The 22,781-nt window shown below is 40.7% G+C and overlaps 1 protein-coding gene and 1 long non-coding RNA gene across 9 annotated transcripts in view; both read right to left on the bottom strand.

The window, feature by feature from the left end:
* kcnip4a (potassium voltage-gated channel interacting protein 4a) overlaps positions 1 to 22,781 on the bottom strand; it is a 1,016,612-nt gene that overhangs the window by 147,206 nt on the left and 846,625 nt on the right. The window lies entirely within an intron of this gene.
* Positions 10,253 to 22,781, bottom strand: part of LOC134344106 (uncharacterized) — a 106,469-nt gene continuing 93,940 nt past the window's right edge. The window contains exon 3 of the long non-coding RNA XR_010017361.1: positions 10,253 to 10,429. This is a non-coding gene — a long non-coding RNA (uncharacterized LOC134344106). The remainder of the gene's footprint in view (positions 10,430 to 22,781) is intronic.

Here is a 22,781-nt window from a genome sequence, read left to right as displayed (position 1 = left end):
AATGTATACTCTTAATGATAATGAACATCAAGTTACATTGATAAACTATTCTCCTGATTACATATAATCAAGAAATGAACACCAGGAACATAAAAAGTGTGTGGATGAAACCAGTTGCATGGCAGCCAGACCCGGATTAGCTATAGAGTGGAACATGGTCAAGGGGCTAACTAGGTTCCTCATCTTCCATTTTGATTTCACTGCCGACAAGTAGGAAACAATCCTAACCTGCTCACATAATAGATCTCAGATGCTGGAATCTGGAGCAACAAGAAAAAAAAATCTGCTTGAGGTAATCAATGGATCAAGCAGCATCTGTGGGGGTAAATGAATTGTCAAAGTTTTGAGTTGACTTCTTTCATTAAATCCTGACATAAGGTTTCCAGCAGAAATGTCAACAATTCCTTTCCTCCCAAAGATGTTGCTTGACCTATTGACTTTCTTCACCAGACAGTATGTTATTGCTAATTTGGTAGCAAGCTGAAATATCCCTATCATTTGAACTGTACTACCTTTCTACTCAGCTATTCTTATAACTCAATATTTACTGTAACTCAAAACATTCCGCAAAAGTAAAAGTTCCATTTAAATTTGAGCTTTATTGCATATTTTATTTCAACTGTGCAGCAACTTCCATGTAGCTGTTCCAAAGTTTACACAAAAGGGACTAAAGAATAGTTCCATAGCCCATGCAGAAATCATACGAGAAGTGTGGATCAGAGAATGGGCTCCAATTTATTGCATGGCTCTCTGCTAGGAATCATACCTTAATTATGAGGTATTAACAACATAGTGTCCATTTCATTATGCACACCTGTGCGTTAATGCAGACATGGTCAAGAGATTCAGTTGTTTTTCAGACGAAACATTAGACTGGGGAAGAAACGTGAACTAAGTGACTTTAACTGCGGAATAATTGTTGGTGCCAGATGGGACGGTTTGAGTATTTCAGAAACGGTTGATCTCCTGGGACTTTCACACACAATACTCTCTAGAATTTAGAGAGAATGTTTCGAAAAACAATCAAAAAACAGCCAGTGAGTGGTAGTTCTGAGGATGAAAACATCTTGTCAATGAGAGAGATCAGAAGAGACTGGCTGGACTGGTTCCATCTGACTGGAAGGCGACAGTAACTGAAATAGCCACACGTTACAACAGTAATGTGCAGAGGAGGACCTTTGAATGTACAGCACATCGAACCTTGAAGTGGATGGGCTACAGCAGCAGAGGACCAAGGACACACATTCAGTGGGCACTTCATTAGACGCAGGAGTTACCTAATAAAGTGGCCACTGAGTGTATATTCTGCATCAAGCAAGGAAATGTCACATAATGATTTGTGTCAAGTCAATTTGATATTCTTTTATTCATTGAAGTTAGTGCTGCTAAATGAAAGCTACATGTCCTTCTTCATTAGCATTTTGTTTTCATCCTGAGGTTATTGTCAGTAAAGACATTACTCAACTTACTGAAGCGCTGGCAAGGTAGATCTGATGTATCATCCCCTCATTAAAGTTGTTGGAGAATGGCTACCAGGCCAGGGGAAACACTTGACTTTTTCCAGAAAATCTCTATCAGTGCTGACTTGAGGAAGAACAATGGGATGAGTTAATAATAAATAGAATAGAATAGAACTTTATTGTCATTGCAATGAGATTGCAGTGGAAATCCAGCCGAGGGCTGTGGATTGTCTCCAGGTCTGGGAGTTGAGACCCAGTGATGTGCAGAGCCATCCTAATTGCCTATTGGAGGGCTTTGGGACCTGCCTTACTGCAGCTAGAGCAGCACACTGTCATTCCCTATGTCAGTATGCTCGTTATTGCACATCAATAAAAGTAATCACAGACTGGGTGGAGGCAGGAAATCCATCAGTTTCCCTGCACTTGTTTGCAAGCCATTGATCCTAGTTTGCAGATTACCTATTATCCATCTGGACATTGTGTGAAGAGAAGACCGAATTTGATAAAGATGTCCTCTGTGGCAGAATTGGCTCATCTAATTTTCAAACCACTAATTTCAAAATAATGAACTGCAGACAGGTGACATAAATGTTGAGCTCATACAATCCATAAGATATAGGAGCAGACCCATCAAGTCTGCTCCACTAAACCAGCATGGCTGATTTATTATCCCTCTCAACCCCATTTTCCTGCTTCTCCCCTGAAAGTTTGACACCCTTACTAATCAAGAATCTTACAACCTCAATGTAAAACATATCCGATGACCCGGCTTCCACAGCCGACTGTGGCAACTGAATTCCACAGATGATTACACACGATGAAGCATCATTGACCTAATAAACTAACTTTGTACTAAAGATCTGTGCTGATCAACTGGCTGAAGTGTTCACTAAGATCTTTAGCATCTCACTTCTACCGTCAAGCAGGTTACACTTATACCAGTGCCTGAGAAGAACGTGGTAACTTCCCTCAATGACAACTATATAACAGTGCTTTCATCCACAATGATGAAGTCTTTTGGGAGGTTGGTGATGAAACATATCAACTCCTGTTTGAGAAGCACATTGGATCCTCTCCAATTTGCCTACCAACACAACAGGTCCAGAGCAGAATCTATCTCACTGGCCCTCACTCAACCCCGGAACGTCTGGACTACAAAGATGCATATATCAGGATGCTCTTTATCCACCACAGCTAGGCATTCAGTACTACCACCACCTCAAAACTAATCAATAAGCTTCATGACTTCAGCCTCACTGCCTCATTGTGCAATTGGATCCTCAATTTCCTCACTTGCAGACTCAAGTGAGTTGGGTTTGGCAGCGGCATCTCTTCCACAGTCTCCATCAGTACAGTTCACCACAAAGTTGTCTGGTTAGCACCTCCCCCTCAACTCACTTTACACTTATGACTGTGTGGCTAAGCACTGCTCCAATACCACATTTAAGTTTGGTTACAGCACCACTATCGAAAGCCTAATCAAAGGTGGTGACAAATCAGCATATAGGAAGGAGATTTAGAATCTGGCTGAGTGGTGCCACAACGACAGACTCTTACTCAACATCAGCAAGACAAATGAGCTGATCATTAATTTCGGATGAGAAACCTAAAGGTCCATTGTCTTCATTAGAGGATCAGAGGAGGAGAGGGTCAACAACTTTAAATTCGGAGGACCTGTCTTGGACCCAGCCTGTATGTGTAATTACAAAGAAAGCACATCAGCGTCTGGACTTCCTTAGGAGTTTGTGAAGATTTCTCATGACATTTAAAACTTTGACAAACCTATGGATGTGTGGTGGAGAGAATGTTGGCTGGCTGCATCACAGTCTGGTATGGAAACACCAATGCCCTTGAATGGAAACTTTTACAAAAAATAGTGGATATGGCCCGGTTTATCACAGATAAAGTTTTCTCCACATTGAACACATCTACCTGGAGCGTTGTCGTAGGGAAGCAGCATCCATCATCAAGGAGACCCACCACCCAGGCTATGCTCTCTTCTCACTGCTGCCATCTGGGAGATGGTATAGGAGCCTCAGAACACACCACCAAGTTCAGGAACAGTTATTACTTCTCAACCATCAGGCTCTTGTACCAAAGGGAATAACTTCACTCAACTTCACTTGTCCCATCACTGAAACGTTCCCATGACCTATGGATTCACTTTCAAGGACTCTTCATCTCACACTCTCGATATTTATTGCTTGCTTTTTTTTTCCTTTTTGTATTTGCAGTTGGCTATCTTTTGCACACTGGTTGAATAGCCAAGTTGGTATGAGTTTTCACTGATTCTAATATTGTTTTCATTCTATTATGGATTCATTGAATATGCTCACAAGAAAATGAATTCCAGGGTTGTATATAGTAATATGTACTTTGATAATAAATTTACTTTGAATTTTGAACTTTGTTACTCTCCATAGGTGTTGCCCGCCATCTGTTTTCTTTTATTTTGGATTTTCAGTATCTGCAGTTTTAAATTTCAGAAATCTGTCAAATACATATTTTCAGTCCAGAATGTGCAATACTTGTCTTTGCCATAATTTTCAGATCCAATACTGCATCCGAATGGCATCTTTAAAATAGAATTACACAGCATGGAAATAGACCTTTCAGCCCAATGGATCCATGCTGACTAGAGTGTACCCTTCCAAATGCCAGACAATTGAAATGTTTTTCTTAAACGCTATCAGTGACTCTGCTTCCAGCACTGTTTCAAGCTGTACATTCCAGGTGTTTACTACTCTCTGGATAAAAAAGGTCTTTCTAAAATGCTATCTGAATCTCTCACTCCTTAGTATAAATCTATGACCTCAAGATTTATTCAACTCTGATATAGAAAAAAGTTTTCTGCAGTCTATTCTATCTGTGCCCTGCATAATTTCATATACCTCAATGATATTCTCTCTTATCCCTCTCTGCTCCATGGAAAACAAGACTAACCTCTCCATTTTCTCTTCATAACTGATGTTCTCCATGCCAGGCAACATCATGTTGAATTGAATTTTCATTGCATCCTCTCCCATGTTACCTCATAATTTTTAAAATCTGTCAAATTTGCAGAAATTCTGTGCCTTTGAGGAGCTGGCTGGTAAAGCATCACAGTGAGATTAGTAAATAGGTTTATTATTGTCATATCTACTGAGGCACAGTGAAAAAAAAACAATATTACATGCCATCGATACAAATCATTTCATCAGATCAGTGAACTGAGATTTTAGAAAGGAATAGCAATAGTAAAATGCAGAGTAAGATGTTGTTATGGAAAAAGTGCAATGTCACAGATAATATTTTGCAAGGCCATGACATGATGTGAAGTCAAGAGCCATCTTGCTCCATTCTGAGGACAACCATCCTGCTCAAGAAACTGGAAAATGTCTGAGAAAGAAAACAGCTGCACTCAAGGGATGGCCTTTCACATCTGCAAAGAGGTTTTCAGAGATAAAAGTCGTTGACATCTTACGTCCTGCAAGTGAATACTACTCTTGTCATAGTCATTGAGACATGGTCCCACACAGACGTATGGATGGGTATAGGTCCTTCAGTCCATGCTAGTTGCCAACTACCCATTTACATCAAAGCTTCATTATTATTTTATTCTCCCAGCATTCTCATCACTTCCCCCCAAATCCTACCACTCTCCTGCACATGAGGCAATTTATACTGGCCAACTAAGTTACTAAGCAGCATGTCTTTGGAATATGGGAAAGGAAAAAACAAGAGCAGCTGAAAGACATCGATTGCGTCACAGATAATGCACAACTCCCTTGCTTGGGGAATAGAAAGATGGTTGACCATTATCATTCCTTCAATATAATGAATTGCCAATATGATTGGAGCTCGACCTTTATGTTTCTATCATACTTAATATATTAAATATTTACCTATATTTTCCTCCTCATACACTCACAATTGTGTGGTCACATTGCATTCTAACTCCATCTGCAGGTTTGCAGAGAACACCATCACAGTGGGCTGAATCTCACATAATGATGAGTCAGAGTACAGGAAGGAGATAGTAAACCTACTATTATGATATCATGGCAAAGATATTTCCCTTTCATCAGCACAACAAGAGAGCTGGTAGGTGGGCAGTACACCTACTGATGTTTACATCAATGGTACTGAGCTCAGGAAGCCTAGGAGTGAATATCATCAGCCTGCCCTGGTCCAATATTCAGACACCATGGCCAAAACAAACCACTAGTGTCTCACTCCCTCAGGACATTAACGAAGTTTGACATGTCCTCTGTGATCCTCACCAAATTTTACAGATGCATTATAGAATGCATTCCCTCTAGAAGCATCATAGCTTACTGTGGAAGCTACTTGGCCTGAGAGTGCAAAAAAAGCTGCAGTAGGTTGTGGACACAGCTCAGCACACCACAAAATACAGCCTCCTCTACAAGGTCTACATTTCTTGCTGGCTTGATAAAGCAATCAGCATAATCAAAGACCCTCTCCCACTCTAGACATTCTCTCTTTCCCCCTCTGTAACACAGAAGATACTATAGCCTGAAAGCACATGCTATCAGGACAGTTCTATGCCACAGCTAAAAGATTATTGAAGGAACTTTTGGACAATAAAATGGACTCTTCACCTCACAATTTATCCCTTACATCTTATTGTATGCCTGCACTACATCTTCTATATAATTGAAACACTTCCTGCATTCTTTTATTACCTTCCCCTTGTAATACCTTGACGTTCTGATGTGATGAAATGAATGGTATGGATAGCATGCAAAACAAAGTTCCTCACTGTACCTCAGTACATGTGACTGTAATACAATAATTTACTAATGCCTCCCTGTGACTGCTGCAATTAATTACTTGTTGTGAAATTTCTGATTCACAATGATTGCCATCTAAAAATCACTTAATTCAATGGATTGAATTATGATTCAGATATTAGGCTAAGTCTTGCTGGCTGTGGGTAATGTTTCAATGGGAAAATGCCAGAGTTCAGTTGTTCAAACAGAAATTGGGATTCCTCAATCAACAGCAATAAATCACCTTCCAGACTACCTAGAGACAGATCTGGCAAGGACCTGCAATCCAATTGATTTCATTTGGTTTCTAGGTCTGCAGATTTGGAGCAAGACTGGGAAGGAAGTTATTTATTTGTATATTAATTATGCTCTAGTTCAATATTTTTAAATTTCTGGATGTGTGATTTGATTTTGTTTAATTTTACATTTGTTAGTGATTTTTCAGAAATATTCAGTCCAGTTTTAATAGTTTTCACATTGATGAGTAAGAAAAAGCCCAGATATATACAGTCCAAATACAAAGGCACTTTGATGTCCATCTTTAAGGCTAACAGTATTGTATAGGCTTCAGACAACAATGGCAAAAATGAAACACAGTGATGTTTTAACAGAAACGAAGTCATATACTGATTAGAGATAGGCTCTGATTAACATGACTTCTGCAAACATGTTCGTAGAGTGGAACAGATGTTTCAGTTAATGAGATTGTTGAGAAGCTAGGAACATACTTCAACCCAGCAGCATGTAGAATATTTCAGAATTACACGTTTGGTACTTGTAACCAGATGGCAAAGGAGACAATTGGGGATTATGTTGTCAGACTGAGGAACTTGGCAAAATGGTATTTCTTGAATCATTCCTAGACAGAGAATTCAGGGACATTAGTGTGCAGTAGTGAGAAAATAATAGACTCATGAACTCATTATCTTATTTTCGAGAGAAAAGCAACAATTGCATTTTCAGTGGAAAAGGCACTGAAAAATATGGATGTGTTTCAGTCAACTTTGAGTGTACAGTAGAAGTGAGTTTATTGAACAAAGTAACAAGGACAGTGATGGTAATATCTTATAGAGCTTTTGTAAAAGTCTTAGGCACCCTAGCTATATACATGTGCCTAAGACTTTCGTACAGCACTGGACATTCAGTCCTTTTCATATGGGTAGCTGGTGGGTAAACTGTTGGTTAAGGAGTCCCTGATTTCAGCAGCAGCCCTACTGCTGATATTAGGGAAACTCTACAGCTTCCAATTGCCTAGTTAAAACAACTTATAAAAGAGGATCAAACGGGTTTGGTAAAAGCCCGTAGATCATCGAACAATATCAGAAGATTACTTAATGTGATTCAGGCATGTCAGCAACAGGCAGTGGACGGCTTGGTGGTTTTCTTAGATGAAGAAAAGGCCTTTGATCATGTCGAATGCTTGTATCTTTTTTTCACTTTAGAACGATTTGGTTTGGGCAATAATTTTATTAAGTGGGTGAAGGTTCTTTGTAATGACCCTTTGGCTGCGATTCTCACTAATGGTATTAGGTCGGATAATTTTAGTATTCCGAGGCGCAGCCAGCAGGGCTGCCCTTTATCACCACTACTTTTCACACTTGTGATCGAGCCATTGGCTGAGGCTATTCAGAGAGACCCCAAAATATCTGCTCCAGACATAGGACTAAAGTCATATAAAATTACATTATATGCTGATGATGTCCTAATTTTCTTATCAAAGCCTGCTATATCAGTGCACCACCTTATACAATGCATCAATTCATTTTGCGCCTTTTCCAGTTATAAAATAAACTTTACTAAATCAGAGGCTATGCCTCTGGGGAATCTGCAGAGGTTCATCAGGGTGTTTTCCCTCTTAAGTGGTCGCAGACAGGTTTTGTTGACTTAGGCATATTTATCACACCTACATTTGATCAATTGTTCAAAGCTAACTTTACACAGTTATTTGACAAAATCAAACAGGATCTTGAGCGATGGAGCACTCTTCCCATTTCTTGGCTTGGCCTAATATCCCTTGCTCAAAATTAACATTCTTCTTCGTCTGCTTTACCCAATACGAATGATTCCAGTCATTTTTACCCAACAAATACTTAAAAAAAATAAATGGCTGGCTTGTTTCTTTCATCTGGAACAAAAAAAGACCCTGTATTAAAATGTCTAACTTACAGCTTCCCAGTAGTCTAGGGGGTCTGGATTTTCCAGACATCAAAAAATATCAATTAAGTTCCTTTTCATCCTATGTGGTTGACTGGGTTTGCAGGGACCCCTCCTCAATTTGGCTGGACATTGAAGCTTCACAAGCAAAATGCCCTCTTATTAATTTGCTTTTTTTCCTCAATAAGATGAAACTAGTTAAGTAATATTGTTGCAATCCAATTACAATTAATGCAGTCAGGGCTTGGAGGGCAGTGCAACAAATTGAGGGCAACAGAGATCATCCTTCACTCCAATAATGGGCAGTTGAGATTTTCAGCCTGGCATAATGGATTCTGGATTTAAACTTTGGATTTTTAAGGGTATTTTCCATCTGGGAGATTTGTTTGATGAAGGAACGATAATGTCTTTTAGTCAAATAGTACAGAAATTTAACATACCCAACATGGATCTTTATTTGTTTCTTTCAGATAAGAGATTATCTACAGAAAAAAAAATCATTGTTAACTGATTTCTATAGTTCTGACATAGAAAAGAGGGTGTTTTGCTCTAAGGGTGAAGTCTCCATTAGTACTTTTTACAGCATGCAGATGGAATATTCTTGTGGAGAGGCTGAGCAGCTGGGAAGGGTCTGGGAAGGAGAGCTGGGAGTAGAAATTACAGCTGAAACATGGGAAGATATATGTGATAATGCAAAGAAAATTTCAATTTCTAATAGAACTAAAGCACTGCAACTCAAAATTCTGCATAGAGCCCACCTGACTCCAGATCGTCTCTCGAAATTTAAGACGAGGGTTTCCAATGTATTCTAAATGTAAAGTAAATACTGGAACTTTCACCTACTGTTTTTGGACTTGTCCCAAGCTTCAGGCATACTGGAGTGATATTTTGGGTGAAATTTAACATCCTGACTTTTTATACGAGGAAGAACATTTTACTTTGTTGGATATCCGATAAGGCCTCTGGATTTTTTGGTTGGCATAAACTAATCATGGAATACATTCCTTTGGATTTTTTGACATGTACGGTACACTCAAAAACAAATAGTTTTCATAAAACATGGCAACCTTTTCTGCAGTGTATAGATGTAAACCTGTCTGCTATACTAATAAGGGCTTTTGTATAGGATGTTGGGGTGATGTCTATTGTTACGAGAATACACATAAAATTAAGATGTTTGCTGGCCTGGGCTAGCATCAGTGGCATCAGCAGTTGGTCTGCCACCTGCCCTCAGGGGAAGGAGAGATAAGGAACAATGGAGCAGCGTCTGGAGATGTGTAATGAAGGGATGTGGGAGAGAGAGCTGTCTGGAGCGGCTCCCCCCTTTTGAACCCTGAACTGTTTGAAGTGATGGACAGGCGATACCCCAGCAGGGGGATAAAAAGGGACAGGTTCGCTAAGACAGACACACACGCCACCCAAGGTAACGAGACCCTGGAAGCGGTGCGCCTCTCACGAGTGGGTGAGAAGTGCCAGACAACGACAAGTGTGGAAAGGTACGATCAGCGGGAACCCGGTGTGTGTCCGCCCTTGCCTGGGTGCCGGGTTCACTGCAGAGGATCGACCGCATCTGGAGGAGGGGTCACAGTCGGTGACCTCAGGTGACATCACCAAGGACCCGCCCAAAAGCTGTTTGTGAGCCATCCCGCTGGTCTGTGAGTGAAGCCGTGTTCTGAATGATCAGTTGTTCCTATTCTATGTCTCTCTTCCCCCACCTTGTCCATCGCCATGGCAACGATTACTGCGAACTGAACTACTAACTGGACTGAACTTTGAGTCATTTTGAAATTGGTCATTTACCCCTAGACAACGATAGAGCTTGATTGATGCTGTTATCTTAATTCTGTGCACATGTGTGGTTATCATTGTTGAACTGTTGCATTTATTATCCTTTCGATTACTGTGTTGCTTGTTTCTTTAATAAAACTTTCTTAGTTCTAGTACTCCAGACTCCAACTGAGTGATCCATTTCTGCTGGTTTGGCAACCCAGTTACGGGGTACGTAACACTATATTTTGATGGAAGTGTTCTGATAGCTGATATCTGTGAGGGGAAGAAATGTAAATATAAATGTATCAGTAAATTGAAAGTTTTGTTCTGCTGAGCAAAAAAAAGTTCACTGTTATAATTGAATGTACAGAACCTGCTTGTTGAAGCCAACAGAATGTAATTGACACAAGACCACAGTCTGCAGTTTATCCAGAAATAGGAAATTACACCTATTGATTACAGCTGCAAGAAACTCTGAAAGCTATTGAAGCCAATTATGACATTGAGAAATGCAAACGAACAGCCTTCATGCTGGGAACAGGGGTAACAACCAAGAGAGCACATGATCAGGATATTGTAATAATGTGGGCACTGCAGAAGACAATTCAGCAATATTTCAAATTATCTGTTGGGATTATTTTGGACAAGTTCTGCTTTCAAAGAATGGGGTTCTTTCACACATAGATAGAAAAAGGGTTTCAATAAGATTGAGAAATGAGGTACAATGTGACCAAAGTTGTTGTGTATTTAATATTTCAGTAATATTGTAAATATATTGTTTAAGTAAGCATGTTTTGTTTCAATAATTCATTATGATCTACATGAGAAAATAAGTGAATCGCTTAGGTCGTGATGCCACGTGATATGAACACGTCTCACTTCAAGTAAAAATGAAGTTAGACATACATTATAGACACACTGTGTTTTTCTTTCAATTATTTTTATGTTTTAGAGTTACAAAATACAACAGGGGCGATGAGGAAGTTTGAAATTAACCAGAGATGACTACCTACCTGCTGAAGTGCAGCGAGGCATTCAAGTAAAAAAGAACACAGCTTTGAAGGGACAGACATGGCTGAGTTTGAAAGAAGGCTGAAAACAGACAAGTTCACTGGTTCATAAAGAGTGAGTACTGGGTGACAATAATCATAAACAAAAAAAATAGCAGAAATGGCTGGCTACATGGTAAAGACTGACATATTCGATTGCACAAGCGATAACTTGGTACTGTATACTGCGCAAATTGAGCAGTATTTTGAAGTAAGTGAAACAGCCAATGAGAAGCGAGTGCCAGTTTTGCTGAATACATTGGATATTAAGGCACACAGTTTGCTTGGAGGTCTGTCTGCTCTAGCCAAACTAGCTTTGCTGATATCACGAAAGTAATGCAGGAACATTTAGAACCAAAACCGTTGCTGATTGCAGAATGCTTTAGGTTTCATAAGCAGAATGAAAAGGAAGGGAATTACATTTCAGTTTATATGGCTGAATTGAAGAGATTGTCTAAGCATTGCCAGTTCAGTGATGCACTGAGAGATCATTTAGTTTGTGGAATCTTACAAGGAAACTTTAAAAAACAGCTTCCAGCTGAAGTATAACTTGTATTTAAAAGAGCAGTTGAAATATCTGTATCAATATAAACATAGGCCAGAGAGACAATTAAGTTACCATCAGGAACGAAAGTGAGTGTGAAAAAAATTGCAGTGGACAAATTGTGTTATCTTTGTGGCAAGGGCTCACATACAAATGCAGATTTAAAGGCAAAACTTGCAGAAACTGCGAAGTATGAGACATACAAAGAGCAAACAAAAATAAATGGACTGCACAGAGAAGAGAAAAAGAAACTGATCTAGTAGTTTCAGAAAGAGCACTAATCTGCATGCTGTCAATGAAAATCCAGACAATGATGAGAGTGCGCAGGATTGAGTGGCCTTGAGATTTTCAATGTGAAAAATAACAATAGACAAGCAATATGTCTTACATCAGAAGTGAATGACAAATTGCTTAAAATGGAATAGGACACTGGCTTGGCTGTTTCAGTCATTTCACAAAATGTGTCTGAGAGGGCTTCCAAAGATACTGAACTGAAGCCTGTAGATATCCAACAAATAATTTATACTGGAGAAAAGTTAACTCCATGATTGGCTGAGACAACTACAAATTGATCCAACCAGAATTGACATGCTACATTCCCTGTAATAGAGCCAACTGACAGCAAATTAGGAAAGGTACTGGATAATGCCACAGCAGTGTTCAAGGATAATACTGGAAAACTCAAACATATCAAGGGTAAAATAGGGTAAAATGAAAATGCCACACCCAAGTTATGTGAAGTCCATCTGGTTCCTTATTTCATCCCTGATAAAGTAACAAGTGAGCTAGATTACATGGAGGCTGATGGATTTCTTTCCGAATTTGACTGGAGCCCATGGGCAACACCAGTAGTCCCAGTAGCCAAGAAGAACGTGTCTGTCAGGATCTGTGGCAATTGTAAGGTCACCATAAACCCAATCCTGAATGAAGTTTATCTTTGTAAACCCTTCTGGAAGAAAGCATTTCAGCAAAGTGGACTTAGCTGAGGTCTACCTACAGATGGACACCGAAGAAGAATCCCAAGTTTCTCACCATAAACACTCATAAAAGGCTTTATCACTCCAAGAGACTTATTTTTGGAGTAGCATCTGTACCTGTACTCTAGCAGAAAGTTATGGACCAGATGCTGCAAAGCTACCCAGGCACTTAATGTTGTCAGTAAGGATGACAAGGAACATTTCCAAAATCCCAAGACAGTGTTAAAAGTATTAAAAGATTATGGCCTCAGAGCTCATTATAACAAGTGTGAATTCTTCACGCCAAGCATCACTTACAGTGATGACACCATTGATGCAGAACATTTACACATGTATGCTAAGAAAATTCAAGCAGTCGTGACTTTTTTTGGATTTGTCATTTACCACAACAGATTCTGCAAAACCTGTCTACTATGCTTGACCCATTGAACTCATTACTCCAGATCATGAAGGAATGACAATGGACAGTGTGAGGCGGCTTTTCAAAAGGTAAAAGAAATGGTGACATTAGACACTGTACTCACACATTATGATCTACATCATCCGGTGAAGCTTGCCATCCACTGTTCAGGATGCCAACACACCAAGAAGAAAGATGTCTAAAGCTATCAGAACCATTTCCTGCAGTCCCAAAGTTAATTTATACAACCACCATGGAGGAGGTCCCTGAACCGGAGATCATTTCAGTCACAAGTCTCAGCTGACAAGCAGAGTGATCCCTTTTGTCAGAGGAGACATTATTACACAAGAGTAAGAAAGCCTCCAAAGCAATTAGATATTTAGGCCTGAACTGGACAATTTAAAATTTACTATGCCATTGATGTCTGTATATAGTAAATGTGCTATGTAGCATACTGTGTATACAGTTGAGATGCAGTCTCTATTGAGTTGGAGTTTATAGTTGAGCAAGGAGGAGTATTTTATATTCAATATTTCAGTAAAACTTGAGTAATATTATAAATATGCTGTGTGAATAAGCATTCTTTATTTGTTTAAATAATCCATTATGGGTTATATGTGAAATATGTGATGACACTATCAAGTGATATGCCTGTGCCTCACTTAAAGTAAGTTGAAGTCAGACACACATTGATGACTCCCCCAATGTTCACTTTAGTTTGTAATGACCAGTGTGCACAAAAATCTTGTGCTGTGCAATTTTTTGCCTAGTGACAACATGTGGGTACTGATTATTTTTAATATAGAGGGATTCACTTAACAGCTAGCAAAACACTGTCAATAAAAATTTTGCTAAATGATGCTTTAACAAGGCAAGTTTCTAAATATCACTCCACTTCTTCCCGCAAATTGTCCAGTATCTTTTGTATCATGACAATACATGCAGGTAGTACCAGTTTCTGTATTGTACATAAATATTCCTCGTAGCTGCATGTTTCTGACCTCCTGAGCTTTTGGTGTAGCAGTTCCTACTGTTTCATTAAGCCATTCTGCTTTAAATGAACTAGCAGCTCTTTTGCACTTCACACCCTTTGTTTCTTCGGAATCCGACATAGTGAATCAATGGTTTCTTCAAAAAATATATAAATAAGTCAGTTCTAAAATCTGTAAAAAAAATCATTGCAAACTCCACATTGTCAACACCATCTGCATGAGAAACCGAAAAAGCAAATGTGATTGTGTAACAGAAGTGGGGGCATTGGGAGCAAGGGTGGACCCAAATGCAAGACACATTTTGAGAGGTTAATTAAATTGAGTTTATTGTTTGATACCAGGAGAGCTAAGCAAAAGCAGGAATAGCGAATTGGACAAGGACTCAGGACTACGACTAGGCTGGGACTAGGGGTCTTGGCTAGGACTTGGAATTGGATCATAGAACTAGCGGCGACAAGAAGAGGCTACGGTATGGACTCCGAGCCAGGGACTGGGCAAGGACCCAGTACCTGGGTCTTGCCCCGGGCTCAGACCCCAGAACCAGGCATGGACATGACATGGGCTAGGGAGAGGAGGAACATGGAAAACAGAGCCTCGGTCTCGGGAGAGCAGGTACATGGAACCATGGACACATACACAGAACGCAGAGTTGGGACCCCTCCTTGGGTACAGGACATAGGGCCGGGACTCATGACTACCCGCGGGGCAATGGCAAGACAGTCTGACTTACCCCACGGAGGCGAGGACAAGACAAAACATGACCCCCCATGGGGCAACGGCAAGACGGCCTGACTTACCCCACGGAGGCAAGGACAAGACAAGACCAACACGAAGGAACACCAGACAGTACCTATCTAGCTCCGGCAATAGAACTAGACCGAAGTGCAGGCGAGGGCTGCAGATGAGGTCTAGAGGCAAGAGGGGCAGAGAAGAGATACAAACAGGGGGGTAGGACAGGAATCACAGACCGCCAGGGCCAGGACTCCACTCGGAACTTGGAAGCCACCAGGACCAGGACTCGACTCAGAACTTGAATGCCGCCAGGGCCAGGACTCGACTTGGAACTTGGATGCCCCTTGGAGCCAGGACTTGACTTGGAACCTCCAGGTAGTGGCGAGCTCTCGACTCGGCCCGGGAACAGTAGACAGCGGTTCTTGATTCCCTCTGGCAGGTTAACTGACGGACTCACCTCGGTGAGGAAAGTTTGCAGGCTCGCTTTGGTGAAGTAACTTGACAGGGTTGCTCCAGTGAGGAAAGGCGAATTACCGGCACTCACTTCGGGTGGAGAGTAGGCTTGCTCTGGCCAGATGACATTGGCACGCCATACCTTTGGTGACTTTGCAGACGCTCCCGCGCCGAACAGCTGAAAGCTGGTGACTATAAACTACCTGTTCAGCCGAGTGTAAATTGCCTCTCATCACCATGGCCGAGGGACACAGGAAAACAGGGAACCAAAGGGAAACAGGGAGTCAACGGTCCAGATCGTAACATAAACAAAGTAAATTTAAAGAGACCCCGATCCGGACCATGACAGATGTGTACAATCGTGAAATACACTTAACATGCTAACGAGTTAAGGGTGACAACCTTTTGTACGCAGTTTAAATTCCTTTCCTAGTAGCAAAAGATGTATGCACGTGCATACCTTAGAAGGAACATTGGATTCTGTGTTTTCCTTTCAATGAGTTTCATGTTTTGGAGTAGGAAACATTACAATCAGTAATTAACAGGTGGAGCTGCTGTTAATGATAGCAGACTGAACCTGATGGCTGAGTATCATGGTTATTTCAGATTAAGGAACCTACAAAATCAGGGTAGGAATATGCTATCTGGTCTGTCAAGCCTCGTCTTCCATTCAATAAGATCACAGCAGACCCAGCCATGATCTGAGCTTCATTTACCTGCCTTTTTCCTAGAATGCTCAATTCCCTCCTATACAAATGTCTCTATCCACTCAGTGGCCACTTTATCAGTTACACCTGTGTGTTAATGCAAATATTTAATCAGCCAATCATGTAGCAGTAACTCAGCCCATAGAAAGCATGCAGACATGGATAAGAGATTCAGTTGTTCAGACCAAACAACAGGATGAGGAAGAGAAGTGAACTAAGTGACTGACTGCGGAGTGATTGTTGGTGCTAGATAGAGTGGTTTGAGTATCTCAGAAATCGCTGATCTCTTGATAACACGTACAACAGCCTCTAGCATTTATAGAAAAAGGTGCGGTAAACACAAAAAATATAAAATGAGCAGCAGATCTGTGGATGAAAACACATTGTTTATGAGAGAAGTCAGAGGAGAATGGCCAGATTGGTTCAAGCTGACAGTAACTTAACTTAAATAATGATGTGCTACAAGAGTGGTGTGCAGAAGATCATCTCTGAACACACATCATGCCAAACCTTGATGTGGACGTGATACAGCAGCAGAAGTACACTTAGGTTCAGGAGGTACCAAATAATATGGCCACTGAGTGTATACTTAATGTAGTTGCACCCATTGCATCTTTGGGCAAAGGATTCCGCAAGTTCACTACTCTGGGCAAAGCAGTTTTGCTTCATCTTCATCCTAAATTTACTATCCAAAATCTTGAGGATACATCCCCTAATTCTCATCATACCTACCAGCGGAAATAACTTTCCTGACTCTGCGTTATCAATCCATTTCATAGTTTTATATGTTTCTATTAGATCCCCTCATTCTTCAGAATTCCAGTGAGTATAGTCCCAGGAAACTCAGTCTCTCTTTGTAAGCTAACTCACCTCTAAAATCAACCTGCTGAACCCAATTCTGCATGACCCCCAAAGCCAGCAATTTTACAAGCAAGGAGACCAGAAATGTACACAGTACTCTATGTGCGGCCTCACCTGTACCCTGTATGGTTGCAGCATAACCTCCCTGCTCTTGAATTCAATCCCTCTAGCAATGAAAATCAGCATTCCATTTGTCTTCTCGATAACCTCTTCCACCTGCAAACCAACCTTTTGTTATTCATGCACCAGCACTTCCAAGTTCCTCTGCTGTTAAGGTCCTGGGGACCTTTTTGCCAAGCTCAGATTTCTACACAACAGCTGACTCTTCTAGAGATTAATGAGTAGTTTTTGAGTAAGTTGAACTTCCTACCAATACTCTTTGTTCAGCTTCCTCTCATAAATAAGAACGAGTTCTTAATATAAATTGCAAGTAAAAACCAGATGGAAGATAAAAGAACAGCTTTGCCAACAAAGAGCACTGTCTATAGACAGCACTGCTGGCTTACAGATCAGAACTGAATGATTAAGAGATACAGTGTAAGACAATGGGGTTTTGTCAATTGGCCTGCATTAAACCAGACACTTCTGGCTAAGTTATTTAGTTCAAGGAAGCTCACAGACCACTGCTACTATCACTTAGTACATCAAATAGCTGCTTTATCAATAGTTTGATAACTTGTACTTAAAGAGATAGCCTTCACAGCATTAACTTTGGGTGTCTGAGATCTCTGTTGCCAGAAGCCTTTAGACCATCAATGTGAAAAGGTATCTGGAAAAAAAATTATGTGTGAAGTCACCAGTGGCAAAAATAACAGTATAAATGTAAGAGAGCATTCAGGCTTGTTAGGAATTTTCAAAGAATGATAAGAATGACAAAAAGATGGAATGAACTAGAAATCATTTCTCTGCATGTGATTCCCACGATGGGTGACTTACTCTCTGCAACTTGCTGATACCTGTGTTTTGGAAATGTTTTGTTTTCAAAATCGTCTGTAATTTGTAAATCTTTTACAAGATAGAAAACTTTTAATTTTTAAATATGTTTTAAGAATTTTTGAGTTGTCCAATCATCCAGTTTCCCATTACTCTTTGTGACTTTTTATGCCTGGGCTTTTAGTTTGATGCCTTCCATAATTTTCTATTACCCAAGGCTCTCCCCAGCCTTAAAGTCCCTGATCTTAACTGGAATATAATTTTGCTGAGCACTGTGAAAAATCTATGGAAGTCTTCCACCGTTTCTCAATTGTTCTACCATATTGCCTGTGTTCCCAGCCTATACTTGCCAGCTCCCCCCTCATACTGTTGTAGTCTCCCTTATTTACCCATAATACACTGGATTTAGATCAAACCATTTCCCCCTCCAATAGTATGAGAAATTTAATTATACTGTGATTCATCCATTCTATATGCAAGTTAAAGTTCCCCATGACAACTGTGGTTCAAATCTTACCATGCATCAGATATTTAATAGTTTATTGGCTCCTCCTCTGTAACGTTATTACTTGGCGGCCTATTACTTTCCTCTTCCTCTTCGCTGCATTGCTTCCTTTTATTTTTCTACCTGGTGAATGGATTTCTAACCCAACTGCCATATTTGTTGAAACCCTCCCCAGCAGCACCAAAAAACAATCCCCTAGAACAGGGGTTCCCAACCTGGGGTCCAATAACTCCTTGCTTCATGATATTGGTCCATGGCATTGAAAAGGTTGGGAACCATTGCCCTAGGACATGGATACTGGTCCTGCCTAGGTGTAGACTAGTTGGTTTGTATTGGTCCCACCTCCTGCAGAACTGATTGCAATGTCCCAGGATTCTGAAACATTCCTTCCTGCACTACTGGGATTAGAAAATGTGTAGATGCTGGAAATCCAAGGAACACATTCAAAATGCTGAGGGAACTTAGTAGGTCAAGCAGCATCAATGGAAAAGAGTATGCATTTGACGTTTCAGGCTAAGACCCTTCATCAGCACTGGAAAAAAAATAAGAGAAGTTAGACCAAGAAGTTGGGGGGGGGGGGAGGAAGAAGTACAAGGTGGTAGGTGATAGGTGAAACCTGGAGAGGGGGAGGGGTGAAGTAAAGAACTGGGAAGTTGATAGATGAAAGAAATGAACGGCTGGAGAAGGGAGAATCTGAGGCAACACTTCACCTGTAAGTCTGTTGGGATCGCCTACTGAATCCAGTGCTCCTGGTGTGCTCTTCTGTATATCAGTAAGACCCGACATAGACTAGGAGACATTTCGCCAAGCACCTATGCTCCGTCTACCAGAAAAAGCAGAATCTCTCCATGTCCACCTATTTCAATTCCACTTCCCATTCTGACATGTCAGTTTCGTGGCCTCCTCTACGCCATGATAAGGCCACACTCAGGTTCGAGGAGCAACACCTTATATTCCATTTGGATAGCCTCCAGCCTGGTGGCGTGAATATCGATTTCTCAAACTTCCGGTAATTTCTCCCTCCTCCTTCACCATTCCTGTTTCCCTCTCTTATGCAGACTTCAGTGTAGAACAAGCCAATGTGCTAGAGCATGACAAGGGTTAATAAAGAGGATATACTGCAATTTTTGAAAAACGTTAGGATAGATAGAGACTAGGTTACTATTGGAATTGAGGGAAGAGATTGCTGAGGCTTGGAATTGAGGGAAGAGATCGCTGAGGCTTGGAATTGAGGGAAGAGATCGCTGAGGCTTGGAATTGAGGGAAGAGATCGCTGAGGCTTGGAATTGAGGGAAGAGATCGCTGAGGCTTGGAATTGAGGGAAGAGATCGCTGAGGCTTGGAATTGAGGGAAGAGATCGCTGAGGCTTGGAATTGAGGGAAGAGATCGCTGAGGCTTGGAATTGAGGGAAGAGATCGCTGAGGCTTGGAATTGAGGGAAGAGATCGCTGAGGCTTGGAATTGAGGGAAGAGATCGCTGAGGCTTGGAATTGAGGGAAGAGATCGCTGAGGCTTGATGATAATCTTTACATCCGCACTGGCAAGTTGAGTAGTACCAGTAGACTGGGGTTTGGTGAATGTTTGTCCTTCGTTCAAGCAAGGTTACAGGGATAATCCTGGGTCTTACCTCAATGGTGGGCAAATTATTGGAGGAGATTCTGAGTGACAGGATTCATGAGCATTTTGATAAGCACCATCTGATTGGGGATATTCAGCATGGCTTTGTGAGGGGCAGATTGTGCCTCAGCAGCCATAATTATTTTTTCAAGGAAGTGACTAAACAAATTGATGAAGGTAGAGCAGTGGATCTTAGTAAGGTGTTTGACAAGGTTGCCCATCACAGGTTCATTAGAAATCAGGCAGAATAGGATCCTGGGAAAAGTTACTGCATTTATTCAGAATTTGCTTGCCCACAGAAGGCAGAGGATAGTTGTAGATGGAGTGGATTCTGCCTGGAGCTTGGTGAATAGTGGTGTTCTACAGGGACCTGCCCTGGGACCCCTGATCATAGTGAATATTATAAATGATTTGGATGAGGAAGTGAAAGGGTATGTTAGTGAGTTTTCAGATAACACAAAAGATTGTGATGTTGTGGATAAGGTACAAGGTTGTCATAGGTCACAATGGAATATTGACAAGATGTAGAGTGGGCTGAGAATTGGCAGCTGCTGTTTAATCTGGAAAAGTATGAAGTGATTCACATTTGAAGGTTGAACTTGAAGACAGAGCACAAGGAAAATGGAAGGATTCTTAAGTGTGGAGGAACGTTATGGATCTTGGGATCCATGTTCATAGGTCCCTCAAATTTGCCGCACAACTTTTGTACCTTTTTCCCCAGGGTGGCAATGGCCAATATGAAATATCATAGTTTTTAATGTGATTGGAGAAAACTATGGTGGGGTGTCAGAGGTATGTTTTTTTTTTAATTTCAAACAGAGTGGTAAGCACATGGAATGCACTGCTGGGGGTGATGGTACATTAAAGAAACGTTAGGGGCATTTAAGACTTTTAAATAATCACATGGACAAAGGAGTAGATTTTCCAGCTAATCACTGTACAAAGTAGAGTGGAAGCTGAGAGGTTACTGTCATTTGGACATTAACAGACCTCACCTTTGATGTCAGGAAATGTAGAGGAAGCTTGACCTAAAAGCAAGCAGAGACAATTCAGCAATGAATGATAAATTTGATAAAAGATTGATAAGTAATGCAGTACGAAAGGCGACAAAATGAGAGAATGGATACTAAACATCAGAGGCAGCAGGGTAATTGAAAGCCAGGAGCCACTGGTTGCAGCTGGCTGGTTCCACAAGTGAACAAGGACCGTGGATGCGAGCTGGGTTTAAATAGGCTGCAGGTGATGAGCTGGAAGTGAGTGGCAGATGTCTCCAATTAGCTGGGTGGATACTGAGCTGCATCTTCCTGTGCAGGCCTGACACTTAAATCTTCCCATTCACATGGGACAGCAAAGTATCAGGTAGTCTTGAATTCCCAAATGAAGTAATACAGTTTATCAAAATAGCAGCTGGGACAGCCCTAATGTACCAATCCAAGGTGACAATAAAGCTGACACAGAACAGTAATTTATGGATAGCTATGAATACGCTGATGTTAGAGATCTACAGATGCTACAGAAATTGAGGCAACTCATCTACATCATTAGGAACTAGAGCCACTGAGCAGTTTAATATGTCAGCAAGAGAAAGACACGTTTCAAGATAAGTATGGCTTTGACAGAAATAAAGCCTTCAATTCTTAGAGGGCTCAGATAAATCACTATCTTGTGCAGAATATTTTACAAAGACAAGCAACTGAGCTTAGAGCAATACAGGAGCAATGTTCAGCTGAATCATAGGCAATACATGTCATTCAGACACAAGATTTCAGCAATATAAGTCAATGCTCTGAACTTGTATATAAAAATACTCAACGGATGTAAAGATAACAGAGACTTGGAAATAGAAATAGAACTCTTAACATTCCTCACACCCACTCTGACATTCAATAAGGTCGTGGGTAATTTTCTCCTTCAGCATCACTTTCCTGTACTAAACCTATACACTTTGATTCCCCCAATATCTAAAATGTCATTCCACAGTGTTTGAAATATATTCCATAGTACAGGCACCATCCTTTTAAAATTGATTATTCCAAAATTCACTGGTGAAAACATCCTTGCTGTTTTTCAGTTCTGATATGCCAATGCTTGATTTTGAGATGATGACCCCTAGTTTTAAATACTGCAAGGAGCATGTCCTTGTCAAGCCCAGTAAGTAACATATATGTTTCAATGAGTTCACCTGTTTAGGAGAAACTATGAAGTTGCATATCCACCTGAAATGGTAACTTCTATTTTTTGCTTTCCAAGTGATGCTGTACCAAGCGAATATTTCCAGCCTTTTCTGTTTTTATTACAGAACATTTTTGTACAAAACCTTCCATGTGTCATAATTCTAGATACCTAAGTAAACCTTCAGCAACACTATAGACATGACAATTCCTGTCTTTTGAGTCAATGCAGAATACCAAAGTGTTAGACTTGTTATATTTGAGAATGATATGACTGAACTGAAGCTGAAATGAAGCCACTGAATAGAAATTGGGGTTTGATGGCTATCTAACAGAACATAAGACATAGAAGCAGAATTAGAGGCCATTCTGCCTATCGAGTCTGCTCCACCACTCCATCTTGGCTGATTTATTATCCCTCTTAACCCCACTGTCATGCATTCTTCCCATAACCTTTGACACCCTTACTAATTAAGAAGCTATCAACCTCCACTTTAAATATACCCTATCAGTTGGCCTCCACAGCCATCTCTGACGAAGAATTCCAAATTCACCACCCTCTGACTGAAGAAATTCCTCTTCATCTCTGTTCTAAGAGATTCTAGGTTGGGGATACTTAAGGTAAAGGGCAGGAAACTCAGCAAGATTTAAAGATGCTTATCACTGTTGAAGTGGTATGTTCCAA

This window comes from Mobula hypostoma, chromosome 3, assembly GCF_963921235.1.
Source record: "Mobula hypostoma chromosome 3, sMobHyp1.1, whole genome shotgun sequence".
Classification (NCBI taxonomy): Eukaryota; Metazoa; Chordata; class Chondrichthyes; order Myliobatiformes; family Myliobatidae; genus Mobula; species Mobula hypostoma.
The sequence above is the reverse complement of the archived record's forward strand: the minus strand, read 5'-3'. Positions and strand labels throughout refer to the sequence as shown.